The sequence below is a fragment of the Oncorhynchus mykiss genome, chromosome 10 (assembly GCF_057628025.1).
Source record: "Oncorhynchus mykiss isolate SJ-2025 chromosome 10, ASM5762802v1, whole genome shotgun sequence".
NCBI classification, from domain to species: domain Eukaryota; kingdom Metazoa; phylum Chordata; class Actinopteri; order Salmoniformes; family Salmonidae; genus Oncorhynchus; species Oncorhynchus mykiss.
The window spans coordinates 8091415-8107500 of record NC_143031.1 but is presented as its reverse complement, the minus strand read 5'-3'; the positions used below and the strand labels follow the sequence as shown (position 1 = coordinate 8107500).

Here is a 16086-nt window from a genome sequence, read left to right as displayed (position 1 = left end):
TCTATGCAGACACGGGAATGAAACTGAGGAAGTGACAGATATAGAGGAGGCAATCAGTGACATGATTAAGTCCGATGAAGCGCTGGTACGCATAACGATGGTGACAGGTGTGCTGAATGATGAGCAGCCTGGAGAGAGAGAGAGAGAGAGAGAGGGAGAGAGAGAGAGAAAGAGAGAGAGAGAGAGAGGGAGAGAGAGAGAGAGAGAGAGGGAGAGGGAGAGAGGTGGAGAGCACATTGGCATATTTACTTGATAGATATTTGTCTCAAGCTTCAGCTGTGTGATGGATATTGGTGGTGGATGAGGACTCTGGAGTACTGTAAATTGAGGTAGTGATGTATATTAGTGGTGGATGAGGACCCTGAGTACTTTACATTGAGGTAGTGATGGATATTGGTGGTGGATGAGGACTCTGGAGTACTGTACATTGAGGTAGTGATGTATATTAGTGGTGGATGAGGACCCTGAGTACTTTACATTGAGGTAGTGATGGATATTGGTGGTGGATGAGGACTCTGGAGTACTGTAAATTGAGGTAGTGATGTATATTAGTGGTGGATGAGGACCCTGAGTACTGTACATTGAGGTAGTGATGTATATTAGTGGTGGATGAGGACCCTGGAGTACTGTACATTGAGGTAGTGATGTATATTAGTGGTGGATGAGGACCCTGGAGTACTGTACATTGAGGTAGTGATGTATATTAGTGGTGGATGAGGACCCTGGAGTACTGTACATTGAGGTAGTGATGGATATTGGTGGTGGATGAGGGCCCTGAGTACTGTACATTGTGATGGATATTGGTGGTGGATGAGGGCCCTGAGTACTGTACATTGTGATGGATATTGGTGGTGGATGAGGACCCTGAGTACTGTACACTGTGATGGATATTGGTGGTGGATGAGGACCCTGAGTACTGTACATTGTGATGGCTATTGGTGGTGGATGAGGACCCTGAGTACTGTACATTGTGATGGATATTGGTGGTGGATGAGGACCCTGAGTACTGTACATTGTGATGGCTATTGGTGGTGGATGAGGACCCTGAGTACTGTACACTGTGATGGATATTGGTGGTGGATGAGGACCCTGAGTACTGTACATTGTGATGGCTATTGGTGGTGGATGAGGGCCCTGAGTACTGTACACTGTGATGGATATTGGTGGTGGATGAGGACCCTGAGTACTGTACATTGTGATGGCTATTGGTGGTGGATGAGGGCCCTGAGTACTGTACACTGTGATGGATATTGGTGGTGGATGAGGACCCTGAGTACTGTACATTGTGACGGATATTGGTGGTGGATGAGGGCCCTGAGTACTGTACATTGTGATGGATATTGGTGGTGGATGAGGACCCTGAGTACTGTACATTGTGACAGATATTGGTGGTGGATGAGGGCCCTGAGTACTGTACATTGTGATGGATATTGGTGGTGGATGAGGACCCTGAGTACTGTACACTGTGATGGATATTGGTGGTGGATGAGGACCCTGAGTACTGTACATTGTGATAGCTATTGGTGGTGGATGAGGGCCCTGAGTACTGTACACTGTGATGGATATTGGTGGTGGATGAGGACCCTGAGTACTGTACACTGTGATGGATATTGGTGGTGGATGAGGACCCTGAGTACTGTACACTGTGATGGATATTGGTGGTGGATGAGGACCCTGAGTACTGTACACTGTGATGGATGTTGGTGGTGGATGAGGACCCTGAGTACTGTACATTGTGATGGATATTGGTGGTGGATGAGGGCCCTGAGTACTGTACATTGTGATGGATATTGGTGGTGGATGAGGACCCTGAGTACTGTACACTGTGATGGATATTGGTGGTGGATGAGGACCCTGAGTACTGTACACTGTGATGGATATTGGTGGTGGATGAGGACCCTGAGTACTGTACACTGTGATGGATATTGGTGGTGGATGAGGGCCCAGAGTACTGTACACTATGATGGATATTGGTGGTGGATGAGGACCCTGAGTACTGTACATTGTGGTGGATATTGGTGGTGGATGAGGACCCTGAGTACTGTACACTGTGATGGATATTGGTGGTGGATGAGGGCCCTGAGTACTGTACACTGTGATGGATATTGGTGGTGGATGAGGACCCTGAGTACTGTACTGCCCTCTCCACTGAAGAGAGTTTTGTCTTGGTGGATTGATATTTGAGACTGACATGATCAATTCGGTCCAAGTCGACATGGCCGTGTACTGTACAGGCTTGCGTTTCAGATAGGTAGAGGAATGAGGATTTGTATCAATGACTCTGCTGTCATCTGGGAATGAAACCCAGCGAGAAAACCGCTCAGCGAGAACCTCACTTATAAACAACTCCACGAAGAACACATTATTTGATCACCAGTCTTATTGAGATGTATTCATGAGGCGAACCTCATTTCTTAGTGTCCAACAAGCGTTTCTCTACCCTTACCTTTGTTTTGGAGGTGTTCAGAATAAAGGTATGTGGTTTGGTAAGAAGAATGCCCCTCTCCCCACAGGTGTTATTACTACCTCTGAGGGTTTAGATCTTGAGGTAGTCACCTCATACAAGTACTTGGGAGTATGGCTAGACGGTACACTGTCCTTCTCTCAGCACATATCAAAGCTGCAGGCTAAAGTTAAATCTAGACTTGGTTTCCTCTATCTTAAATCGCTCCTCTTTCACCCCAGCTGCCAAACTAACCCTGATTCAGATGGCCATCCTACTACCCATGCTAGATTACTGAGACGTAATTTATAGATCAGCAGGTAAGGGTGCTCTTGAACGGCTAGATGTTCTTTACCATTCGGCCATCAGATTTGCCACCAATGCTCCTAATAGGACACGATCACTGTACTCTATACTCCTCTGTAAACTGGTCATCTCTGTCTACCCGTCGCAAGACCCACTGGTTGATGTTTATTTATAAAACCCTCTTAAGCCTCACTTCCCCCTATCTGAGATATCTACTGCAGCCCTCATCTTCCACATACAACACCCTTTCTGCCAGTCACATTCTGTTAAAGGTCCCCAAAGCACACACATCCCTGGGTCGCTCCTCTTTTCAGTTCAGCTAGCGACTGGAACAAGCTGCAACAAACACTCAAACTGGACAGTTTTATCTTCATCTCTTCATTCAAAGACTCAATCATGGACACTCTTACTGACAGTTGTGGCTGCTTTGTGTGATGTATTGTTGTCTCTACCTTCGTGCCCTTTGTGCTGTTGTCTGTGCCCAATAATGTTTGTACCATGTTTTGTTCTGCTACCATGTTGTTGTCATGTTGTGTTGCTACCATGCTGTGTTGTCATGTGTTGCTGCCATGCTGTGTTGTTGTCTTAGGTCTCTCTTTATGTAGTGTAGTGTTGTCTCTCTTGTCGTGATGTGTATTTTGTCCTATATGTGTGGTTTGGTAAGAAGAATGCCCCAGGTGTGATTACTACCTCTGAGGGTTTAGAGCTTGATGTGCAAGTAGTTAGGAGTATGGCTAGACGGTGCACTGTCCTTCTCTCAGCACCGGCTGCAATTAATATGGTGAGAACAATATGTGGGGAGGCAGAGACACAGAAACGCACATCAATACCTGTGTCAGATAACATGGTTAAACAAGAGTTTCTGTGTCTCTGTCTCCCCACATATTGTTTTCACCATATCAATTGCAGCCTGTGCTAGAGATTTCCCAGTTCCCAGTTCACAGTATATATATATATATATATATATATATATTTTTTATCCCAGCCCCCGGCCCCGCAGGAGGCTGTTTGCCTTTATGTAGGCCGTCATTGTAAATAAGAATTTGTTCTTAACTGACTTGCCTAGTTAAATATAAAATAAATGTTAAAAAATCCACATTTCCATGTCGTCCTTGACAATCTTTGTTTGCTGCCTGGAACACGACAAACTGATTTAGAAGACAAATGAAGACCAAGCTGGAAGTGGGTCTCTACTTGAAGAACATAGAACAATCAGCAGACCCTGTGTGCATTCTCTTCATCTCCTCCTAATGTCCACCTATAGATGGGGACGGATTGAAAGAGCATTTGGCTCTCTCAAAAGTTTCCATCTCTTATATGTATCTATTTATTAATGTATTTAATTTTTTGCTCTGCTCTGCTCTGCCTCTGCAATATGATATGAAAACAGTAAGCTTGTATTGTATGTTTGGCAACGGAGAAGCCAAAATGGGGTACCATAGAGAAGTACTGTGGCTCCTGTTGATGCTTAAACCTCGTGAAGGACGGACACACACACACACACACACACACACACACACACACACACACACACACACACACACACACACACACACAGTGTAGTACAAGCAGCACAAGATATCAGATTTATATAATTTTCCTTGTAGGGCACTTCATTTAAGGTAACAGGCTTTCAAAATACAGTATTGAGATATAATTTCTAGTTAAAGGGGCGCAAAAGGCACTCATTTTCTGGAATGACCCAAATACCTGAAAATTCTCTTGACCCCACCCATGTGAAAAAAAGTATGTAGTTAACAGCCAATGTTTACTCTTAATGTGGGGCTGTGACAGTCAATTGCAAATTAGTCTGACATAATGTACTGCATCTTATCTCACCGCCGCTAATGAGATGGGTGTGACTTGATGCATGTCTCGCCGGAGCTTCTCAAAGTCAGGGGGCGTGGCTTCTCAAAGTCAGGGGGCGTGGCTTCTCAATGTCAGGGGGCGTGGTCGACAGGGACCACCTCATCTCTGCTGTCACATCCAACCTGGATCGAAATTTGGTTTTGGTGCCTTCAAGACAACTGGGAACTCAGGAAAATACGAGGTCAAATCATGATGTCAGTGATCTTCAGGTCGGAAAGTCAGAGCTCTAGAAAGAGTTCCTGAGTTGGAATTCCGAGTTAGATGACCAGTCAAAATGTTTTTTTTTCCCCCAGTCAGAACGCGTTTTTTTTTTCAGAGTTCCCATTTGCCTTGTACGCACCGAAGTCGGAAGTTGGAAATTTCCCAGTTGTCTTGAACTTGATATTAATGCTCAGAGGGAGATGGCAGTGTATTCCCTTTGAGTTAGGGACCAAAACTCCTACGTAGTGAACCGTGAATGCATTCGGTCAAATGACAGCTCGATCAGCTGTTCAATTTCACTTACCGGCATGTCAACTGAGCCAGGATCACAGTCAAACGGATTGGGAAGTAGGTCCCAAGGTGCTATTCCAAGTGTTGGAGGTGAGCAGTCATCACTCGTGTGGGACACTTACTGATGCTGTTTTTTGAAACATGGTTCGTTTTTGTATGAATCTCTCTCCAATAGGAATTATTTCCTCTGAATCCACTGATTCGATCACTCATCTGTAGAAGGTTTTAGTATTTTATATATAAAATGCAAATTATTTACTTAAAAATCATAAAATGTGATTTTCTGGATTTTCATTTTAGATTCTGTCTTTCACAGTTGAAGTGTACCTATGATAAAAATGACAGACCTCTACATGCTTTGTAAGTAGGAAAACCTGCAAAATCAGCAGTGTATCAAATACTTGCTCTCCCCACTGTATATATATATATATATATATATACACCTTTTTTTCAACATTACAATAATTTTGAGATTCACTATATGACCACCTGCTCGTCGAACGTCTCATTACAAAATCACGGGCATTATTAATATGGAGTTGGTCCCCCATTTGCTGCTATAACAGCCTCCCCTCTTCTGGGAAGGCTTTCCACTAGATGTTGGAACGTTGCTGCTATAACAGCCTCCACTCTTCTGGGAAGGCTTTCCACTAGATGTTGGAACATTGCTGCTATAACAGCCTCCACTCTTCTGGGAAGGCTTTCCACTAGATGTTGGAACGTTGCTGCTATAACAGCCTCCACTCTTCTGGGAAGGCTTTCCACTAGATGTTGGAACGTTGCTGCTATAACAGCCTCCACTCTTCTGGGAAGGCTTTCCACTAGATGTTGGAACATTGCTGCTATAACAGCCTCCACACTTCTGGGAAGGCTTTCCACTAGATGTTGGAACATTGCTGCTATAACAGCCTCCACTCCTCTGGGAAGGCTTTCCACTAGATGTTGGAACATTGCTGCTATAACAGCCTCCACTCCTCTGGGAAGGCTTTCCACTAGATGTTGGAACATTGCTGCTATAACAGCCTCCACTCTTCTGGGAAGGCTTTCCACTAGATGTTGGAACATTGCTGCTATAACAGCCTCCACTCTTCTGGTAAGGCTTTCCACTAGATGTTGGAACATTGCTGCTATAACAGCCTCCACTCTTCTGGGAAGGCTTTCCACTAGATGTTGGAACATTGCTGCTATAACAGCCTCCACTCTTCTGGTAAGGCTTTCCACTAGATGTTGGAACATTGCTGCTATAACAGCCTCCACTCTTCTGGTAAGGCTTTCCACTAGATGTTGGAACATTGCTGCTATAACAGCCTCCACTCTTCTGGGAAGGCTTTCCACTAGATGTTGGAACGTTGCTGCTATAACAGCCTCCACTCTTCTGGGAAGGCTTTCCACTAGATGTTGGAACATTGCTGCCATAATAGCCTCCACTCTTCTGGGAAGGCTTTCCACTAGATGTTGGAACATTGCTGCTATAACAGCCTCCACTCTTCTGGGAAGGCTTTCCACTAGATGTTGGAACGTTGCTGCTATAACAGCCTCCACTCTTCTGGGAAGGCTTTCCACTAGATGTTGGAACGTTGCTGCTATAACAGCCTCCACTCTTCTGGGAAGGCTTTCCACTAGATGTTGGAACATTGCTGCTATAACAGCCTCCACACTTCTGGGAAGGCTTTCCACTAGATGTTGGAACATTGCTGCTATAACAGCCTCCACTCCTCTGGGAAGGCTTTCCACTAGATGTTGGAACATTGCTGCTATAACAGCCTCCACTCCTCTGGGAAGGCTTTCCACTAGATGTTGGAACATTGCTGCTATAACAGCCTCCACTCTTCTGGGAAGGCTTTCCACTAGATGTTGGAACATTGCTGCTATAACAGCCTCCACTCTTCTGGTAAGGCTTTCCACTAGATGTTGGAACATTGCTGCTATAACAGCCTCCACTCTTCTGGGAAGGCTTTCCACTAGATGTTGGAACATTGCTGCTATAACAGCCTCCACTCTTCTGGTAAGGCTTTCCACTAGATGTTGGAACATTGCTGCTATAACAGCCTCCACTCTTCTGGTAAGGCTTTCCACTAGATGTTGGAACATTGCTGCTATAACAGCCTCCACTCTTCTGGGAAGGCTTTCCACTAGATGTTGGAACGTTGCTGCTATAACAGCCTCCACTCTTCTGGGAAGGCTTTCCACTAGATGTTGGAACATTGCTGCTATAACAGCCTCCACTCTTCTGGAAAGGCTTTCCACTAGATGTTGGAACGTTGCTGCTATAATAGCCTCCACTCTTCTGGGAAGGCTTTCCACTAGATGTTGGAACTTTGCTGCTATAACAGCCTCCACTCTTCTGGGAAGGCTTTCCACTAGATGTTGGAACGTTGCTGCTATAACAGCCTCCACTCTTCTGGGAAGGCTTTCCACTAGATGTTGGAACGTTGCTGCTATAACAGCCTCCACTCTTCTGGGAAGGCTTTCCACTAGATGTTGGAACATTGCTGCTATAACAGCCTCCACTCTTCTGGTAAGGCTTTCCACTAGATGTTGGAACGTTGCTGCTATAACAGCCTCCACTCTTCTGGGAAGGCTTTCCACTAGATGTTGGAACATTGCCGCTGGGACTTGCTTCCATTCAGCCACAAGAGCATTAGTGAAGTTGAGCACTGATCAAATCAAATCAAATCAAATTTATTTTATATAGCCCTTCGTACATCAGCTGATATCTCAAAGTGCTGTACAGAAACCCAGCCTAAAACCCCAAACAGCAAGCAATGCAGGTGAAGAAGCACGGTGGCTAGGAAAAACTCCCTAGAAAGGCCAAAACCTAGGAAGAAACCTAGAGAGGAACCAGGCTATGTGGGGTGGCCAGTCCTCTTCTGGCTGTGCCGGGTGGAGATTATAACAAAACATGGTCAAGATGTTCAAATGTTCATAAATGACCAGCATGGTCGAATAATAATAAGGCAGAATAGTTGAAACTGGAGCAGCAGCACAGTCAGGTGGACTGGGGACAGCAAGGAGTCATCATGTCAGGTATTCCTGGGGCATGGTCCTAGGGCTCAGGTCCTCCGAGAGAGAGAAAGAAAGAGAGAATTAGAGAGAGCATATGTGGGATGGCCAGTCCTCTTCTGGCTGTGCCGGGTGGAGATTATAACAGAACATGGCCAAGATGTTCAAATGTTCATAAATGATCAGCATGGTCGAATAATAATAAGGCAGAACAGTTGAAACTGGAGCAGCAGCACAGCCAGGTGGACTGGGGACAGCAAGGAGTCATCATGTCAGGTAGTCCTGGGGCATGGTCCTAGGGCTCAGGTCCTCCGAGAGAGAGAAAGAGAGAAGGAGAGAATTAGAGAACGCACACTTAGATTCACACAGGACACCGAATAGGACAGGAGAAGTACTCCAGATATAACAAACTGACCCTAGCCCCCCGACACATAAACTACTGCAGCATAAATACTGGAGGCTGAGACAGGAGGGGTCAGGAGACACTGTGGCCCACTCCGAGGACACCCCCGGACAGGGCCAAACAGGAAGGATATAACCTTCCTTCTGATGTTGGGCTATTAGGCCTGGCTTGAACGTGTTTCCACTTCCACTCCAATGGCGTCGAGCTTTACACCACTCCAGCCGACGCTTGCCATTGGCATGGTGACCATAGGCTTGTGTGTGGCTGCTCGGCCGTGGAAACCCATTTCATGAAGTTCCTGACAAACAGTTCCTATGCTGATGTTGCTTCCAGAGGGAGTTTGGAACTCGGTAGAGTGTTGCAACCGAGGACAGACAATATTTACACGCTACGCTCTGTCCCGTTCTGTGAGCTTGTGTGGCCTACCACTTTGCGGCTGAGCCGTTGTTGCTCCTAGACGTTTCCACTTCACAATAACAGCACTTACAGTTGACCGGGGGCAGTTCTAGCAGGACAGACATTTGACAAACTGACTTGATGGAAAGGTGGCATCCTGTGACGGTGCAACGTTGAACGTCACTGAGCTCTTCAGTAAGGTCATTCTACTGACAATGTTTGTCTATGGAGATTACATGGCTGTGTGCTCAATTTTATACACCTGTCAGCAACGGGTGCTGCTGGAAAATCTGAATCCACTAATTTGAAGGGGTGTCCACATACTTTTGTTCACTCGCCCTCCTATTTATTCCTTGAATTCTCCACAGTAAGACCATTTCAGTTGTTGTCACATTTGTGTTCTTTCCTCCCTGTCCTCTCTGTGCTATATTATAATATATATATTTTTGTATAAATGTTTTTCTTCAGGATTTTGGAAATTCTCCCGTGACCCCATTTTCATATCAGGTGACCCCTCGCGGGGTCGCAACCTCTAGTTTGGGGACAGCTTGATCTAGGTTGAAGATATCAAAGGATAAAACAACGTAATAATTCCATGCAGAAGTGGACCAGCACCGGCATTCTGAAAGAGAATATTAGCAGCACATACAGTTCGCCATCAAAGTTAGTAGTAAATTTCAGCTTAACTACTCAGCCAACAACATAGCATAACTGTTTTACTGTCATTCTATTCATTTAAAATGTTTTTCTGACTAATCTAAAGCCACTTTGCTACATGATTTCCTGAACTCTGGTCACGTTTTCACTGCTAATCCCATAGAATCAGACACGGCGATGGTCCAATGAATGTGTTTATTTTCTATAACACTTCTATAACACTTCCATGTGCAATTATTAGGTTGTTTTACTTATCAGCCTAATACCAGGAAGTGACTTCTCCATGTTCATCTATGGGGTCAAGAGTCAATGGCACTTCTCTTTCTCTCAATTCCTCAACCACTCCACTCTGCTTCAACCAATGAAAAGGCTTTCAAAGTGTAATTGTCAAAGTGTAATTGTCAACGTGTAATTGCTTTCAGTGTACTGTTTTGGCAGCAGTGTTTGTTATTTAGTAGAAAGACAGTCATCCGACCAAGGAACACTGAAAGCTACGTAAGTTTTAGTGAATTCGTAGGTGCGTCAAGGTCCTTCACATTTAATGGTTGTCAGGGGCAACGAGCAGCCAGCCCTCCAGAACTTGGATTGCCCACCCACTGTGAGTGAACTGATATGGTGGAGACAACACGTACACCCACACGAACACACACACACACACACACACACACACACACACACACACACACAGCCAAGCGTGAAACGACTGCAGTTGACATGAAGCCAGGAGCCCTGGTGAAAAATACAATTCTGCATGAATCCATTTGACCCCAGTTAAAAGTCCCAGTTGAATCCACTTGACCCCAGTTAAAAGTCCCAGTTGAATCCACTTGACCCCAGTTAAAAGTCCCAGTTGAATCCACTTGACCCCAGTTAAAAGTCCCAGTTGAATCCACTTGACCCCAGTTAAAAGTCCCAGTTGAATCCACTTGACCCCAGTTAAAAGTCCCAGTTGAATCCACTTGACCCCAGTTAAAAGTCCCAGTTGAATCCACTTGACCCCAGTTATAAGTTCCAGTTATCTAGAATACCAGCCACTGACTAAAGGAGAGGGTTCTAAGAAATAGCAGAAGATGACAATGTGTTAATGTGTGTGTGTGTTACGGTGCGTGTGTGTTCCAGTGTGTGTGTGTTACGGTGTGTGTGTGCTACGGTGTGTGTGTGTGTTGCGGTGTGTGTGTGTGTGTCTGTGTGTGTGTTACGGTGTGTGTGTGTTACGGTGTGTGTGTGTGTGTGTGTTACGGTGTGTGTGTGTTACGGTGTGTGTGTGTTACGGTGTGTGTGTGTGTGTTATGGTGTGTGTGTGTGTGTGTGTGTTACGGTGTGTGTGTGTGTTACTGTTTGTATAGTTCCTTTAGAAAGTGTTCACAACCCTTCACTTTTTACACTTTTTATGTCACAGGGTGGGATTCAAATGGATGTACCTTTCTTTTTTTGTCAATGACCCACACAACTCTAACGTCAAAGTGGAAGAATAACTCTACAATTATTTTTTTTTAAATTAAAAATAGATACATATTAAACCCCCTGATTACAGCTGTGTATCTTTCTGGGTAAGTCTCTAAGAGCGATTACAGCTGTGAGTCTTTCTGGGTAAGTCTCTAAGAGCGATTACAGCTGTGAGTCTTTCTGGGTAAGTCTCTAAGAGCGATTACAGCTGTGAGTCTTTCTGGGTAAGTCTCTAAGATCGATTACAGCTGTGAGTCTTTCTGGGTAAGTCTCTAAGAGCGATTACAGCTGTGTATCTTTCTGGGTAAGTCTCTAAGAGTGATTACAGCTGTGAGTCTTTCTGGGTAAGTCTCTAAGAGCGATTACAGCTGTGAGTCTTTCTGGGTAAGTCTAAGAGCGATTACAGCTGTGAGTCTTTCTGGGTAAGTCTCTAAGAGCGATTACAGCTGTGAGTCTTTCTGGGTAAGTCTCTAAGAGCGATTACAGCTGTGAGTCTTTCTGGGTAAGTCTCTAAGAGCGATTACAGCTGTGAGTCTTTCTGGGTAAGTCTCTAAGATCGATTACAGCTGTGAGTCTTTCTGGGTAAGTCTCTAAGAGCGATTACAGCTGTGTATCTTTCTGGGTAAGTCTCTAAGAGTGATTACAGCTGTGAGTCTTTCTGGGTAAGTCTCTAAGAGCGATTACAGCTGTGAGTCTTTCTGGGTAAGTCTCTAAGAGCGATTACAGCTGTGAGTCTTTCTGGGTAAGTCTCTAAGAGCGATTACAGCTGTGAGTCTTTCTGGGTAAGTCTCTAAGAGCGATTACAGCTGTGAGTCTTTCTGGGTAAGTCTCTAAGAGCGATTACAGCTGTGAGTCTTTCTGGGTAAGTCTCTAAGATCGATTACAGCTGTGAGTCTTTCTGGGTAAGTCTCTAAGAGCGATTACAGCTGTGAGTCTTTCTGGGTAAGTCTCTAAGAGCGATTACAGCTGTGAGTCTTTCTGGGTAAGTCTCTAAGAGCGATTACAGCTGTGAGTCTTTCTGGGTAAGTCTCTAAGAGCGATTACAGCTGTGAGTCTTTCTGGGTAAGTCTCTAAGAGCGATTACAGCTGTGAGTCTTTCTGGGTAAGTCTCTTAGAGTGATTACAGCTGTGAGTCTTTCTGGGTAAGTCTCTAAGAGCGATTACAGCTGTGAGTCTTTCTGGGTAAGTCTCTAAGAGCGATTACAGCTGTGAGTCTTTCTGGGTAAGTCTCTAAGAGCGATTACAGCTGTGAGTCTTTCTGGGTAAGTCTCTAAGATCTTTCCACACCTGGAATGTGCAACATTTGCACATCATTATTTTCAAAATGCTTTAAGTTCTGTCAAGTTGATCATTGCTATACAGCCATTTTTAAGTCTTTCCATATATTTTCAAGCTGATTTAAGTCAAAACTGTAACTAGGCCACTCAGGAACATTCAGTGTTGTCTTGGTAACCAACTCCAGTGTATATTTGTCTTTGTGTTTTAGGTTATTGTCATGCTGAAAGGTGAATTTGTCTCCCAGTGTCTGTTTGAAAGCAGACCTTATCAGGTTTTCCTCTAGGATTTTGTCTGTTCTTAGCTCCATTCAGTTTCCGATGACAAGCATACCCATAACATGATGCAGCCACCGTCATGCACTAAAATATGATGAGTCGTGAGTGGGTCCAGGGGCAGGCAGGTCCTGCCCCTGGTCCGGGCAGAAGGTCATACACAGGGGGTCAAAAAAGGCAAGAGTACAGGCAGGGAAAAGGCTAGTAACGTCGTCTGGGAGATCAGGCAATAAGTTGATAACAGGAAATCTAAAGTACAGGCAAGGAATAGGCAAAGCGTTGTTAGTGAGGCAGGACAAACTATCATCCACGGGAGGATTAAATTATGGGAAAACCAGCACTCCGAATAGAAGTGTGTCACAAAACAAACAAGACCTCACGATAATGGGGTGCAAAAAACTGAACTAAATAGAGTGTTATAATGACATACAGGTGTGTGAACAGGTGATCAGAATTCAGGTGATTGAGATCTGGAGAGTGGGCTACGTTCAGGGGATCTATGTGTTTGAGAGTGTGAGTTGGAAGCAGACGTTACAAACAGGTGTAAATCTTACTGTGAATTGCTTACTGACAAGCCCTTAACCAACCATGCAGTTATAGGAAAATAGAGTTAGGAAAAGATTTACTAAATCAACTAAAGTTTTTAAAAAAAAGTTAAAAAATTTTTTGTGTGTGTTACTGTGTGTGTGCGCGCGCGTGTGTTACTGTGTGTGTTACTGTGTGGGTGTGTGTGTGTGTGTGTGTGTGTGTGTGTGTGTGTGTGTGTGTGTGTGTGTGTTACTGTGTGTTACTGTGTGTATTTCATCCCTGATTAAGATAGGTTCTTTGAGACATGTTTCCTGTGTTCCGTCCTTCCTTCCTTCCTTCCTTCCTTCCTTCCTTCCTTCCTTCCTTCCTTCCTTCCTTCCTTCCTTCCTTCCTTCCTTCCTCCCTCCCTCCCTCCCTCCCTCCCTCCCTCCCTCCCTCCCTCCCGCCCTCCTTTCTTTCTTTCTTTCTTTCTTTCTTTCTTTCTTTCTTTCTTTCCTTCCTTCCTTCCTTCCTTCCTTCCTTCCTTCCTTCCTTCCTTCCTTCCTTCCTTCCTTCCTTCCTCCTGTCCTTCGTCTTGGAGTAGATCTGAACCTCTGTCTGTGGTCTTTTCTGCAGAGACAATAATTCCTCAACCAGCTGGCTGCTCCACCTCCCTCTGATACCAGCTCACTATGACAAGCTGTTTCCCTCATTTACATTTGGGATAAAAGGGGAGAGCTTACAATGAACAAATCTCTGCTGTGATTGTCACATAGGTTCAAACACACAGAGACACACACAAACACACACACAGACACACACACACAGACACATACACTCGGTGTAATTGCATGAGACAGTGGATCTTGTTCATCAGATCTGTGTTAAGACAGACATGTAAACACACACATACAGAGAGAGAGCTGGAGACAGAGAGAGAGAGAGAGAGAGACAGAGACAAATGGAGAGAGAGTCAGACATAGATGGAGAGAGAGAGAGCAAGAGAGAGAGAGAGAGGCAAATGGACAGATGGAGAGAGAGAGAGACAAATGGAGAGTCAGAGAGATGGAGAGAGGGAGAGAGAGAGAGAGAGAGGCAGATGGGGAGAGAGAGAGAGAGAGAGAGAGGGAGGGAGAGAGCGAGAGAGAGGCAGATGGAGAGAGGCAAAGTCTTCTCATGCTTTGTTGATTTCAAAAAAGCCTTCAACTCAATTTGGCGTGAGGATCTGCTATACAAATTGATGGAAAGTGGTGTTGGGGGTAAAACATACGACGTTATAAAATCCATGTACACAAACAACAAGTGTGCGGTTAAAATTGGCAAAAAACACACACATTTCTTCACACAGGGTTGTGGGTTGAGACAGGGATGCAGCTTAAGCCCCACCCTCTTCAACATATATATCAACGAATTGGCGCGGGCACTAGAAAAGTCTGCAGTACCCGGCCTCACCCTACTAGAATCCGAAGTCAAATGTCTACTGTTTGCTGATGATCTGGTGCTTCTGTTACCAACCAAGGAGGGCCTACAGCAGCACATAGATCTTCTGCACAGATTCTGTCAGACCTGGGCCCTGACAGTAAATCTCAGTAAGACCAAAATAAGGGTGTTCCAAAAAAGGTCCAGTCGCCAGGACCACAAATACAAATTCCATCTAGACACTGTTGACCTAGAGCACACAAAAAATGATACATACCTTGGCCTAAACATCAGCGTCACAGGTAACTTCCACAAAGCTGTGAACGATCTGAGAGACAAGGCAAGAAGGGCATTCTATGCAATCAAAAGGAACATACATTTCAACATACCAATTAGGATCTGGCTAAAAATACTTGAATCAGTCATAGAGCCCATTGCCCTTTATTGGTTGTGAGGTCTGGGGTCCGCTCACCAACCAGGACTTCACAAAATGGGACAAACACCAAATTGAGACTGCATGCAGAATTCTGCAAAAATATCCTCAGTGTACAACGTAGAACACCAAATAATGCATGCAGAGCAGAATTAGGCCAATACCCACTAATTATCAAAATCCAGAAAAGAGCTGTTAAATTCTACAACCACCTAAAAGGAAGCGATTCCCAAACCTTCCATAACAAAGCCATCACCTACAGAGCGATGAACCTGGAGAAGAGTCCCCTAAGCAAGCTGGTCCTGGGGCTCTGTTCACAAACACAAACACACCCCACAGAGCCCCAGGACAGCAGCACAATAGACCCAACCAAATCATGAGAAAACAAAAAGATAATTACTTGACACATTGGAAAGAAATAACAAAAAAACAGAGCAAACTAGAATGCTATTTTGGCCCTAAACAGAGAGTACACAGTGGCTGAATACCTGACCACTGTGACTGACCCAAACTTAAGGAAAGCTTTGACTATGTACAGACTCAGTGAGCATAGCCTTGCTATTTAGAAAGGCCGCAGTAGGCAGACATGGCTATCAAGAGAAGACAGGCTATGTGCTCACTAAACTCCCATATCTACTGGGTGAAATTCCACAGTGTGCCATCACAGCAGCAAAATTTGTGACCTGTTGCCACAAGAAAAGGGCAACCAGTGAAGAACAAACACCATTGTAAATACAACCCATATTTATGCTTATTTATTTCCCTTGTGTACTTTAACCATTTGTACATTGTTACAACACTTTATATATATAAGTATTCGGCCCCCTTGAACTTTGCGACCTTTTGCCACATTTCAGGCTTCAAACATAAAGATATAAAACTGTATTTTTTTGTGAAGAATCAACAACAAGTGGGACACAATCATGAAGTGGAACGACATTTATTGGATATTTCAAACTTTTTTAACAAATCAAAAACTGAAAAATTGGGCGTGCAAAATTATTCAAGGGGGCCGAATACTTTCGCAAGGCACTGTATATATATATATATATATATATATATATATATGACCTTTGTAATGTCTTTATTGTTTTGAAACTTCTGTATGTGTAATGTTTACTGTTAATTTTGATTGTTTATTTCACTATTGTATATTATCTAC

At 44.4% G+C, this 16086-nt stretch overlaps 1 protein-coding gene across 1 annotated transcript in view; it reads left to right on the top strand.

Moving 5' to 3' along the window:
* Window positions 1-16086, top strand: part of LOC118966703 (calcium/calmodulin-dependent protein kinase kinase 1) — a 156436-nt gene that overhangs the window by 38926 nt on the left and 101424 nt on the right. The window lies entirely within an intron of this gene.